Below are 12,518 nucleotides of genomic sequence, written 5' to 3'. Positions count from 1 at the left end.
CTCTTCTATTCGATCTGACATCATCCGTTTGATTGGGATTCCGCACCATCAAACGGATCTGATTGATACACAAGCATATTAGGGATTTACAGAGAAAGAGAGAGAGAGAGAGAGAGAGAGAGAGAGAGAGAGAGAGAGAGAGAGAGAAAGAGAGAGAGAAAGAGAGAGCATGTGTGACGGGAACGGGTAACTGGGTTAATTGTTTGGTGTGAATTATAAAAGAGATAAATTATATTATTTTTGGGTAAAGACCCTATGTACTCACTAGGTTTTCTAACCTGATCCACTCAGTTGATTATATGACAGGTAATTACGTATATGATGATACATGTATCTGATAAGAGATCCAAGGAGACGTAGGCCATTAGCATAAAGAGATATTGTAAGTCCTCGTTTATGCGTATGTTTCTTGTAACAATGATGACATACTGTGTTTTTAATAAATCAATGAAAAACATTCCTTTGGGAATATTTTATGGGACAAATTCCACGTTTGTAAATTAAAACTCTGATTTCCAAATAAGCACAAACTGGTATTTTCTGGCCGTGAAAATTGGGGATGTCATAGTTGGTATCAAAACATTAGTTTAAGCGAACTGCGAATATTATTGGATTTTTAGAGTTAAACTTTGAACGTTAAGCGATGATTGTGAGATGAGTGTCTGGTATATTTAGGAAGTATGTCTGAATAGACACTAGCACTAGCTTATTCTAGGAAAGATGCCTAAAACTTCTTTTATGTGCTAATTGACTTATATGATGCCCTTAGATGCATTAGGATGTTCGGATCTATGGTCTATTGTCGACCAGATCAGGAAATTTATATGTTTAGGTTTCTAAACGTATAAGTACGGTATTAGAACTATCATATAATATTTCATAGTGATAAGAAGGATTATACGTCTATCGTCTATAGAATCTTTCTATATTTATATTCTCGTCACCATACACTGAACGTCTGATTTGGGGTATAGTACGTCATGGTTAGAACACGTAGTGGATTACGAAACATCAACGGCGACCAGCAGCTTGAGCGACGAGTGATTGAGCGTGCACCAAAAGTAGCAGCTACACCCAAGACAATTATGATGGTCAGAGTTCAGGGGATTATGCAGATGAAGTAGCAGATGAACATATGTAGTTGTTACAGATCGAGTATAAGAAATGAAATCAGAGTTTAGATTGAATTATGAACATAAAAGGTAAATAAGATCTGGATGGCTCGATTATAGCTTCTAAAAGATACAAAGAAAGTTTTGTAACGACCAAGAATTTCCCGAAAATTTGAAACTTTTAAAAATACTTAAAACCACCATTGTTTACAATGTTTTTTTAGAATAAGTTCAACATCAGAGAAATCCCTAAATCGTGTAATAAAAACATGAGGAGGTGCACGATCACGCCTTCTCCTTCTCGCGATCCTCGGAAGTACCTGAAACATAATCCAAAATTGTAAGCCCAAAGCTTAGTGAGTCTCCCCCAAAATACCAACACACAACAAAACCAGAACAATACAATAAACATCATGAATAGCCTTCAGCCTGACTGGAACGCCCCACTGGCCTTCAGTCTAACTGGCATGCTCTTCTGGCCTTCGGTCTGATTGGATCGCCACCTTCGGCCTTCAGTTTATCTGGGACTCCCTGGGTCTGTTGGCCTTCAGCATAAAGTAGGACCGCCTCAACCCAACCACACATAACATAACAACAGATATCATATCAAGTACTAGCTAGCAGGTATAGTCAGTCAAACAGATATAACATATCACTAAGCATATCATTATATTATAATCGGAATACAGATCTAACAGATCCTTACACATATCATCAGACAATAACCAGGGTAACAATCCAATGGGTTGGCCTTGGTGCCTTCGACCAAGTAAGTATAGTGAGGAAAACTCACCTCACAAGCAGCTCTGACTGATAACATGCAACTCCCAAATCTCAGCTCCTGACTCAAATGCCTACAACCACCATGTGACCAGTTCCATCAAACTCTGAAATACCCAAAATGCCCTCAAAAGTCAAACTTTGTCAACCATGGTCAAAGTCAAAGTCAACCGTCCATGGTGACCCAACTCGTCGAGTGCACCTACGAACTCATCGAGTTCCTACAGTATTCGGAGAATCGGGAAAACCCTAGCCAACTCGCTGAGTTGGCTGGAAAACTCGCTGAGTTTTCCCAGCTTAACACATTCAGTCCTTTTTCATCAAATCTATTGCTTTAAAATGTAGATCTGATACCTAAGAGCTAGAAAACCACATAAAGTTGCTAACTTTACGTCCATGCATGTCACAAACAGGCTCCAAAACTCAAGGAAGGCTTAAAAAGGGACCCAAAGCATGAAGGAGGCCTAGAACTTGATAAATCTTGAAACTTTAAGTCCAATGAGGCCACAAAACATCCATATCTGAAGTGATAACTTCATGAAATACTCAACCCATGAACAATCCCAATAATGAGCCAAATATGACAATAAACTTCCAAGGAAGAGATCTATGCAATAGATAAGCAAGTTCTCGACTTTTTACCTCAAAAGAACTGCAATACTCAAAGATTTTCTGGATCTGCAGCCTTCCCTTCAAACTAGACACTTCCAACCTCAAGTTCCTTTAAAAGAATACCAAAAGGACCAACTCTTCAAGCTCACACACTCAACTTGGGAGATGATGCATGAAAATTAGGGTTTCTGGACAGATGAGGTTAATAGGGAGGAAATTAATGGGACTTAAAGCCTTTAAATAGGGTGTAACACCCTAAAAATTAGGGTTTTATAATCAACCAGCAACTCGCCGAGTTTGCCTCTCCAACTCGTCGAGTTGGTCCAAAAAGATGTGCGACCCAAGGCCTCTCAACACGTCAAGTTGAGGCCATCAACTCGACGAGTTCTAAGGGAATCTTGCCTTTTGAATAAAATTCTCATACCTGGAAATCAGGATGTTACAACTCTCCCCCACTTGAACTAGGGTTCGTGCATGAAGCCTGATGTGGTGAACAAATCCGGATAATGCTCCCACATCTCAACCTCCAGCTCCCTGGTCCACTCAGATCCCCTACGATGCTGCCACTGTACCTTTACCAAAGGTACCTCCTTGCTACGCAGGACCTTTACCTTCTTTTCCAGAACAGCTACTGGCCTCTCGGCACAGTTTAGGCGCTCATCAATCTTAATGTCATCCAATGATACCACTGCATCCTCATCCAGTACGCACTTTCAAAACTGCGAAACGTGAAAGTGCTATGAATCTGACTGAGCTCCTCCGGAAGATCCAATCTAAACGCAACCCTGGCAACCCTGGCAACAATCCGGAATGGTCCGATATATCGGGGGCCCAATTTTGCCCCTCTTCCTGAAGCGAATCACACCTTTCCATGGTGAGACGTTCAGCAAAACACCTTGTCACCGACTTGAAACTCCAACTCAGATCGGCGTCGGTCGGCAAAACGTTTCTGCCGAATTTGAGTAGTCTGCAACCTCTACCTAATCTGCTGAATCATCTCCTTAGTCTGCAACCTCCCCCAATAGACTGGGGTACAACATCTTCGCCCAGACAAAAGCTCAAAAGGCAGGGCACCAATACTGGAGTGGAAATTGTTGTTATAGGAGAACTCTGCAAGAGGTAGGTAGGAGTCCCAGCTCCCATTAATATCAATGACGTGGTCTCGCAACATATCCTCGAGAGTCTGAATGGTCTGCTCGGTCTGTCCGTCGGTCTGCGGATGATAAGTTGTGCTGAAATGCAGCCTTGTGCCCAGTTCCTCATGGAACTTCTGCCAGAAACAGGAGGTGAACCGAACATCACGGTCTGAAACAATAGAGCCTGGAACCCCATAACGAGCAACGATCTCGCGAATATACACATCGACCAACTTCTCGGCCGACGAGCTCTCCTGAATTGCCAAAAAATGGCCACTCTTGGTCAATCGATCCCCGATGACCCAAATAGCATCAAAACCCTTTTCCGTCTTCGGCAACTTGTGATGAAGTCCATCGATATCTGCTCCTCCAAAGGCTACAACTTGCCATGCGGCCTCTGATGCTCAGCCTTGACCATCCTACATGTCAAGAACCGCTCAACGTACCAGGCGATCTCCCTCTTAATGCATGGCCACCAATAACTCAACCTCGAATCCAGATACATCATGGTGGCCCCCGGATGGATAGAGAATCGGGACTTATGAGCCTCCTCCAACACAATCTGACTGACCCCACTGGACACAGGAACTCGTACCCGACCGCAACGAGTCAACAACCCACGACTGTCCGGAACAAATCTGGTAATCTCACCACTGATCCTCTCAGTCTTCCAATTTTCCTCTCGAACACCCTCAGTCTGAGCCTCCCTAATCAAACTCACAAGTGGAGAATCCACAGATATCCTCATACATGTCACCGGAACAGAAGATCCGGCCGCCTTGCAGCTCAGGGCATCCGCCACCACATTCTCTTTACCTGGTTGGTAAAGGATCTCTCAGTCATAATCCTTGACTACCTCCAGCCACCTACGTTGCCTCATGTTCAGGTTCGTCTGATCCATAATATGCCTCAAACCCTTATGATCCGTGTAGATAGTACAACAGACCCCATAAAGGTACTGCCTCCAATTTTTGAGGGCGAAAACCACCGCTCGCAACTCAAGATCATGTGTGGGATATCTCGTCTCATGCGGCTTCAGCTACCGCGAAGCATAAGTTATCACCCGTCCTCGTTGCATGAGGACTGCCCACAACCTGGTGATGGACACATCACAAAAAACCACAAAATCCTCGATTCCCTCAGGGAGGGTCAAAACTGGGGCCTCACAAAGTCTCTGCCGAAGGGTCTCCAACGCCGACTACTCCTCAGGGCCCTACCAGAAATCCACCCCCTTCCTTGTCAGACGAGTGAGGGGTACCACAATCTTGGATAAATTCTGAATAAATCTCCGGTAGAACCCTGCGAACCCCAATACACTCATGATATCCGAGGGAGATTTTGGAATCTCCGACTGCATCACCGCCTCGATCTTGGCCGGATCGAACAAAATCTCATCCTGGTTAACGATGTGACCAAGGAACTGAACGTCTCATAACCAAAACTCGTACTTTAAGAACTTAGCAAAAAGTCGTTCTTGTCTCAAAACCTCCATGAGCTCATGAAGGTTCTCCTCATGCTGCTCTCTGTTCTTGGAATACACCAAGATATCATCAATGAACACGATAACCGAGTGATCGAGCATCAGTCTGCATACTCGATTCATCAAATCCATAAATACCGCAGGCGAATTGGTGAGCCTGAATGGCATCACCATGAACTCGCAATTCCCATAACGAGTTCGGAATGCGGTTTTCTCCACGTCCTCCTCTTTCACCCTGACCTGATGGTACCCAGACATTAGATCTATCTTGGAAGACCAAGACTCACCCTGCAACTGATCGAAGAGATCATCAATCCGTCGGAGGGGATAACGGTTCTTCACCGTCAGCTTGTTCAACTCCCAGTAATCAATACACATCTAGTGTGAACCATCATTCTTCTTGACAAATAGAATCGGTGATCCCCAAGGGAACTGCTCAGACGGATGAACTGCTTGCCTAGCAGCTCCAGCAGCTGAGATGATAGCTCCTGCATCTCAGGCGGTGCCAATCGGTACGGCACCTTGGAAATAGGGGCCGCACCTGGCACAAGGACGATCCTCAACTGGACTTGTCTCTCAGGAGGAAAACCGGGTAACTCCTCAGGGAATACATCAGCAAACTCCCTAACAACCGGAACATCAACAATCGACACCTGATCCCCAACTCGCTTATCCACTACATAAGCCAAATAACCTGCACACCCGTGCTGAATATACTACCGAGCCCTGGCTGCCGAACAAAACCATGAACCTATCCTGGTGCCCTCTCCATAAATAACCAATTCTCCCCCACTTGGGGTTTGAACTACCACACGCTGGCCCTCGCAGTCGATCATGGCACTGAAACGGATCAGCCAGTCCATACCCACAATCACATAGACATCCCCCATGGAAATCAGAATCAAATCGATCGGAAAGGATTCACCGAAGATCTCTAGAACGCAACCCTGATAAACCGAAGAAGTAGAAACCTTGTGTTCATTGGCGATAGAAACTCGGAACAGACACTCCAACTCCCATATGGGCAAAACAAACTCCCTACTGAAGGACCGAGAAACAAAAGACCGACTCGCACCCGATTCAAACAACACTAAAACAAGCAAGGAGTTCACTAGGAATTTACCTACCAAAGGTACAAATATAAGAGAATAAAACAAATGTAATCAATAAGATAAGGGATAGAAACATACCAGCCGTGACATCTGGAGCGGCTCTGGCCTCCTCGGAAGTGATCTGAAAAGCGCGACCCCGAGCCTTCGCGGGCTCCGCCTTTACCTGGTGTGCATCTGCAATCCTCAATGGGGCTGGCGCGGGGGGCTGCGCCAGCTTGGCAGTGAGCAAAAGACAGTTGACCTTCACATGGCCAACCTGATCATAATGATAGCAAATCCTCACACTCTGAAATCGGGTTGGCTGGTGGCAATCCCTCGCAAAGTGCCCCTCCCTGCCACACTTGTGGCATACCCCTCCTGATCTACAAGCCCCGTCATGAACCTTTCCGCACTTCCCATAAGTGTGGCCTCGCTGACCCCCAGACCTAGAATAAGCGATTGTGACGGGGCTGGCCTTTGCTCCCTCAACTGAAGCTCTATCTCAAGCTCACGCCACCTGGCGGCCTCCTACAACTCTAGTAAAGTATCACATCGTTGGGTAGAAACAATTTGTCGGATATCCGTCTTGAGCATGCTCAAGTAACGGTTCATTTGAGCCTTCTCTAAAGTAAACTCAGGGAAAAACATGCCCTCTCAGTAAACATCTGGGTGATCTCCATCACCGACTCCGATCTCTGCCTCGAATCCAAAAATTCATGAGCCAACCTCTCACGCTCAACCCTCGACACATAACGAGCACGGAACATCTCCACGAACTGATCTGAAGATACCGCAGCTCTCTGCTTAGCAGAATATGATCAAGTAACAAGTCTCCACCAATCCTTCGCTCCGGACCTCAAAAGGTTCAGAGCGCACCTGACCTTCTGGTCAGATGGGCATGAGCATGTGAAAAAGCATCCCTCAACGTCAGATAGCCACATCATGGCTATAATCGGGTCCTGAACTCCCTCGAAGGTCGGGGGCTTCATATTATCGTTGTACCGATACTGAAAGACCCGACCTGGTTGAACACCTGCAACAGAAGTCTCAGCAATGGCTGCATATCTCTCATCAAAAAGCTCCATCGTCGCGGTCTTAATAGACCCAAACAACTCCGGTATCTGATCCTGAACGATGGCCACAACCTCCTCGTGTAGGATCTCCCTGATCCTGGCATCCAACTCATCTGACCCAGTCTGCCTAGCGGCTCTCGACCCTGATCCGGATCCGATCTCAAATCGTCTCGTAGTCACCATATTAAAAATAAACCAGGAAGATTTCAGATAATCCACATATCATAACAGGGAACAAACTCACGAAAAAGCCCTAGGGGTTGTGACTCCCTTGCCACGCGTACGGGTCCTGTGCTTTCAGTAGTACGGGCCCATACTACCTTCCACACCTACCCATATTTGTCTCAATGATCATCAAAACGCCCTAACAATACTCATAAGCATAGCCGAACACTCAATCCTCACTCCCTAGAGAGAAGGCTAACCCTTTCACGACTGGTCAGTTGACCCCACATATCCCATCCTACTACAAACTGCCACACGACCCTCCACTGGTGCCAGATAGCTATTGCATGAACACTATCATATACCACATGACTTAAACAACCTTAGGCTAAAGGGTCCAATCCCACAACGGTTGGACTCAAACAAGAGCTGCATAGCAGGACCAAATCCTCTAGTCTAAGACCCTTTAACCCATGTAGTATGTGACTTAACGCATTCAGTCAATAACTAGTTCACACACGAAAGAGTCACACAACAATCAATGAGTTACTCTACACAAGATAAGGCATCAAATATCAGGAAATTATATTATACGATTCCTGAGGATCCCTATCCTATCACTAGCATGCTGTTCTAACATATCACAATATCAAATAACAGTATGGTATTTTGAGGTCTACTTACGGGTTCCGGCTGATCGTACACATCATATCCTACTTGTTTATTTTGTAAACCTTTTAAAAATCATTAAAAAAGTCTTTTCCTTAGCTTGAGACTGGATTCACATGAGTGTTCCTCCAATTCACTCAAACCAAGGCTCTGATACCAACTTGTAACGACAACGAATTTTCCGAAAATTTTAAACTTTTAAAACATACTTAAAACCACCATTGTTTACAAATTGTTTTCAGAATAAGTTCAACATTAGAGAAATCCCAAAATTGTGAAATAAAAAAATGAGGAGTTGAACGATCACGGCTTCGCATTCCCTCGATCCTCGGATGTACCTGAAACATAATCCAAAACTGTAAGCCCAAAGCTTAGTAAGTTTCCCCCAAAATACCAGCACACAACAAAACAAGAACAATACAATAAACAACATGCATATAAAGCCTTCAGCCTGACTAGAATGCCCCACTGGTCTTCAGTCTAACTGGTACGCTCTCCGGGCCTGCGGCCTGACTGGTACGCCACCTTCGGCCTTCAGTCTATCTGGGACGCCCTGGGGCTGTTGGCCTTCAGCATAAAGCAGGACCGCCTCAACCCAACCACACATAACATAACAATATATCTATATATATATATATATATATATATATCAAGTACTAGCTAGCATGCACAGTCTGTCAAACAGATCTAACAGACCACATCATTATTCTATAATTGGAATACAGATCTAACAGATCACTATACATAGCATCAGCCAATAACTAGGGTAACAATCCAATTGGCCGGCCTTGGTGCCTTCGACCTAGTAAGTATAGTGAGGAAAACTCACCTCACAAGCAGCGTTGACTGATAACATCCAACTCCCAAATCTCAGCTCCTGACTCAAATGCCTACAACCACCATGTGACCAGTTCTATCAAACTCCGAAATACCCAAAATGCCCTCAAAAGTCAAACTTGGTCAACCATTGTCAATGTCAAAGTCAACAGTCAAGGTCAACGGTCCATGTTGACCTAATTTGTCATGTGCACCTACCAACTCGTCGAGTTCCTACAATATTCAAAGAATCGGGAAAACCCTAGCCAACTCGCCGAGTAGGATGGAAAACTCGTCGAGTTTTCCCAGCTTAACACATTCAGTCCTTTTTCATCAAGTCTAACGCTTTAAAATGTAGATCTGATACCCAAGAGCTGGAAAACCACATAAAGTTGCTAACTTTACGTCCATGCATGTCACAAAGAGGCTCCAAACTCAAGGAAGGCTTAATAAGGGACCTAAAGCATGAAGGAGGCCTAGAACTTGATAAAGCTTGAAACTTTAAGTCCAATGAAGCCACAAAACGTCTAGATCTGAAGTGATAACTTCATGAAATACTCAACCCATGAACAATCCCAAAAATGAGCCAAATATGACAATAAACTTCCAAGGAAGAGACATCCCAACCTTGCAGGAAGTTAAGTCCTGGCTTGGGAAATTTTTAGCTATGAAGGACCTTGGAGAAGCTGCCTATATTTCTAGGGATAAGGATAATGAGAGATAGGAGTAAAAGACTAATAAGACATAGTCAAAGTACCTACTTGGACAAGGTGTTGAAGCGTTTCATCATGGAGAACTCCAAGAAAGGTGACTTACCTATCCAAAGCAATACCAAACTGAGTAAGACTCAGAGTCCGAGTACAGAGCCTGCGATAGCAGAGATGAGTCGAGTACCATATGCTTCCACGGTTGGCTCGATCATGTATGCTATGACTTGTACTCGCCCTGATGTGGCCTTTGCTTTGAGCATGGCCAGTAGTTATCAAGGGAATCCTGGTAAAGCTCACTGGACTGCAGTAAAGAAGATTCTTAAGTACCTGCGGATAGGGTATTGTGACGCCGGTTTTCAGATCGACAGAGATAATTTACACTCTCAGTCGGGCTGGGTGTTTACCTTAAATGGAGGAGCAGTAACATGGAAAAGTTCCAAGCAGGAGACTGTAGCTGATTCAATGTGTGGTATCATAGTACATAGCCGCGAGCGAAGCATCGAAAGACGCGATATGGTTGAATAACTTCATCGGAGACCTTGGAGTTGTACCATCGATAAAGGAGTCTGTGGAGATTTTCTGCGATAATGAAGGGGCGGTTGCCTTAACCAAGGAACCGAGAGATCATGGTAGATCTAGGCATATCGACAAAAAGTACCACTTCATAAGACATCAAGTAGAAGAAGGACACCTCTTTGTGAAGAGGATATCGTCAGAGGACAACCCAGCAGATCCCCTTACGAAGGGACTGAGTAGGGTTAAGCACTTGCGGCATGCAAGGGGCATCGGGCTAACGAACAATATTAGTTTTAGTGATTAGATAAATATTTTGAAACTTGTAATAGCTAAATTGTAATTGACATTTAATGATTGAATAAAAGGAGTTTTATTTATAAGTAAAGTTATTGTCTTGTGTTAATTATATACTATTGTTTCACCTTTGCATGTTTTGACTTCCAGAATAATAAGATTATTCAAACTATCCACAATCGATCATACATTAGAAGTAGGTTATGAGGTTAGACTATCATGAATCCGGCTTGTAGATTGTCTAAAGTGTTAGACATAGCAAAAGTATGCTACAACGTTCATGAGTGCTCCTGAAATAATATTTGAGTATTGGATTAAACCCATGCTCACCTGAATCACTTCATGGAATTTATCATGAGTGATTGTGAGACAATAATATCATATAGTCTTCAAACCAAGATATATGAGTTGTTGACTACGAGTTGGTTGTGTATTGATGATACGAAAACGCATCAGTAACTTGATGTTATAAAACGTATCGTTGTGCATGATTTAATGAGTAGTTAGTACAAGAATATAATGTCGAAGTTTATCTGTTCCTTTTATCCTAAGAGGATTAAAAGCGATATCTCGGGCCCCTCAATGATTTTGTTTTGACTTATGTGTCGGGCCCGGTCAGAACTAAATTGATGCGTTCAGTTATGTTCTATGTCAGACAAATCGGAAATCGGGAAACAAACTGCAGGACAATAAGTATGACTATGTTCCATGTATTTGTCTGCATGATATCTTGAGAACAGAGGAATATATGATCCCTTATCTAAAGGACGCGTCACTAACTAGGTCAGAGTTCGACAGCGGCTTTTGAAAGCTACGATTGCTAATCGGATCCTAAAGTTGCATTGGCAGTTATAGTTATTAGACTTATCCAAGTAGGAGAATGTTGGATTTGGTGTCTAAGCCCATAACTATAACTGGGATGTACTTGACCCGATAGTAGCATTGTCCTTTTGAGTTGCCTTCACCAGTGCAATTTGATAGGATGGACTTTTGAGAATAAGGCGATTTGTGATTTATGAATATATTATATGTATAATATATTAATTGAGAAATCATATTATGTAATTAGTATTGATCAAGAATTAATTTGGAATTAATTTACTGATCAAAAGAGACTAATTAAATATACAGGGACTGATTAAGTAAATGAATGATTCTTATAGTGTGGGTCAATGATCCATGGTTAATTAGGATGGGCTAAACCAATGTGATTGTCCATGGATAGTCCATGGAGGTTTAACCCATGGAGCCTAAGTAATATGAAAGGTTATGGTTGTAACATCCCAATTTTCGCGTCCAAAAATTTCATTTTTAAATCAATACTTTGGAAAACATTTGTGAATAAACATCGTTTGATCATATCATTTCATAAACATATTTCGTGTCTGAAAACCAAAACATAAAACAACCATAATGTCAGAGTACAAAATCCCAGAATATCTCGTGGTGCGGAAAACAATGTGCATGTATGATGTGCCGCTACCGCGCCAGCTCCTTCCCCTTCGATGAAGAGGTACCTGAAAACAAAATTGTAAATTGTAAGCACGAAGCTTAGTGAGTTCCCCCATCATACTACATACCATACAATCACATAACATACAAATACTGTCAGGCATATCTGGGTGCCCGACCTACCCTTTCGGTCCTTTCGACCGGATACTGCCTAGCATATCTGGGTGCTGGTCTCCCCTTCGGTCCTTTCGACCGGATACTGCCTAGCATATCTGGGTGCTGGCCTCCCCTTCGGTCCTTCCGACCGGATAACGCCTAGCATATCTGGGTGCTGGCCTCCCCTTCGGTCCTTTCGACCGGATACTGGGGACTATTTCACCCCTCTACTACTACCACATAACATGTATCACATAATCACATTCTATCTAACATGACTGGGCATGACTACCCCTTCGGCCCTGTCGACCGGTGATCTCGGGGACTATCTCCCCTACAGCTACTAGCATATAACATATCATACTAGCACATAACATATCAGGTAATAGCAAACCTAGATGATATCACAAAGACCATCATCTAACATACGTCTCCTACTGGTGGGCCGGCATTGTG

The sequence above is a fragment of the Lactuca virosa genome, chromosome 8 (assembly GCF_052849685.1).
Source record: "Lactuca virosa cultivar CGN04683 chromosome 8, Lactuca_virosa_CGN04683_v6, whole genome shotgun sequence".
NCBI lineage: Eukaryota > Viridiplantae > Streptophyta > Magnoliopsida > Asterales > Asteraceae > Lactuca > Lactuca virosa.
The sequence above is the reverse complement of the archived record's forward strand: the minus strand, read 5'-3'. Positions refer to the sequence as shown.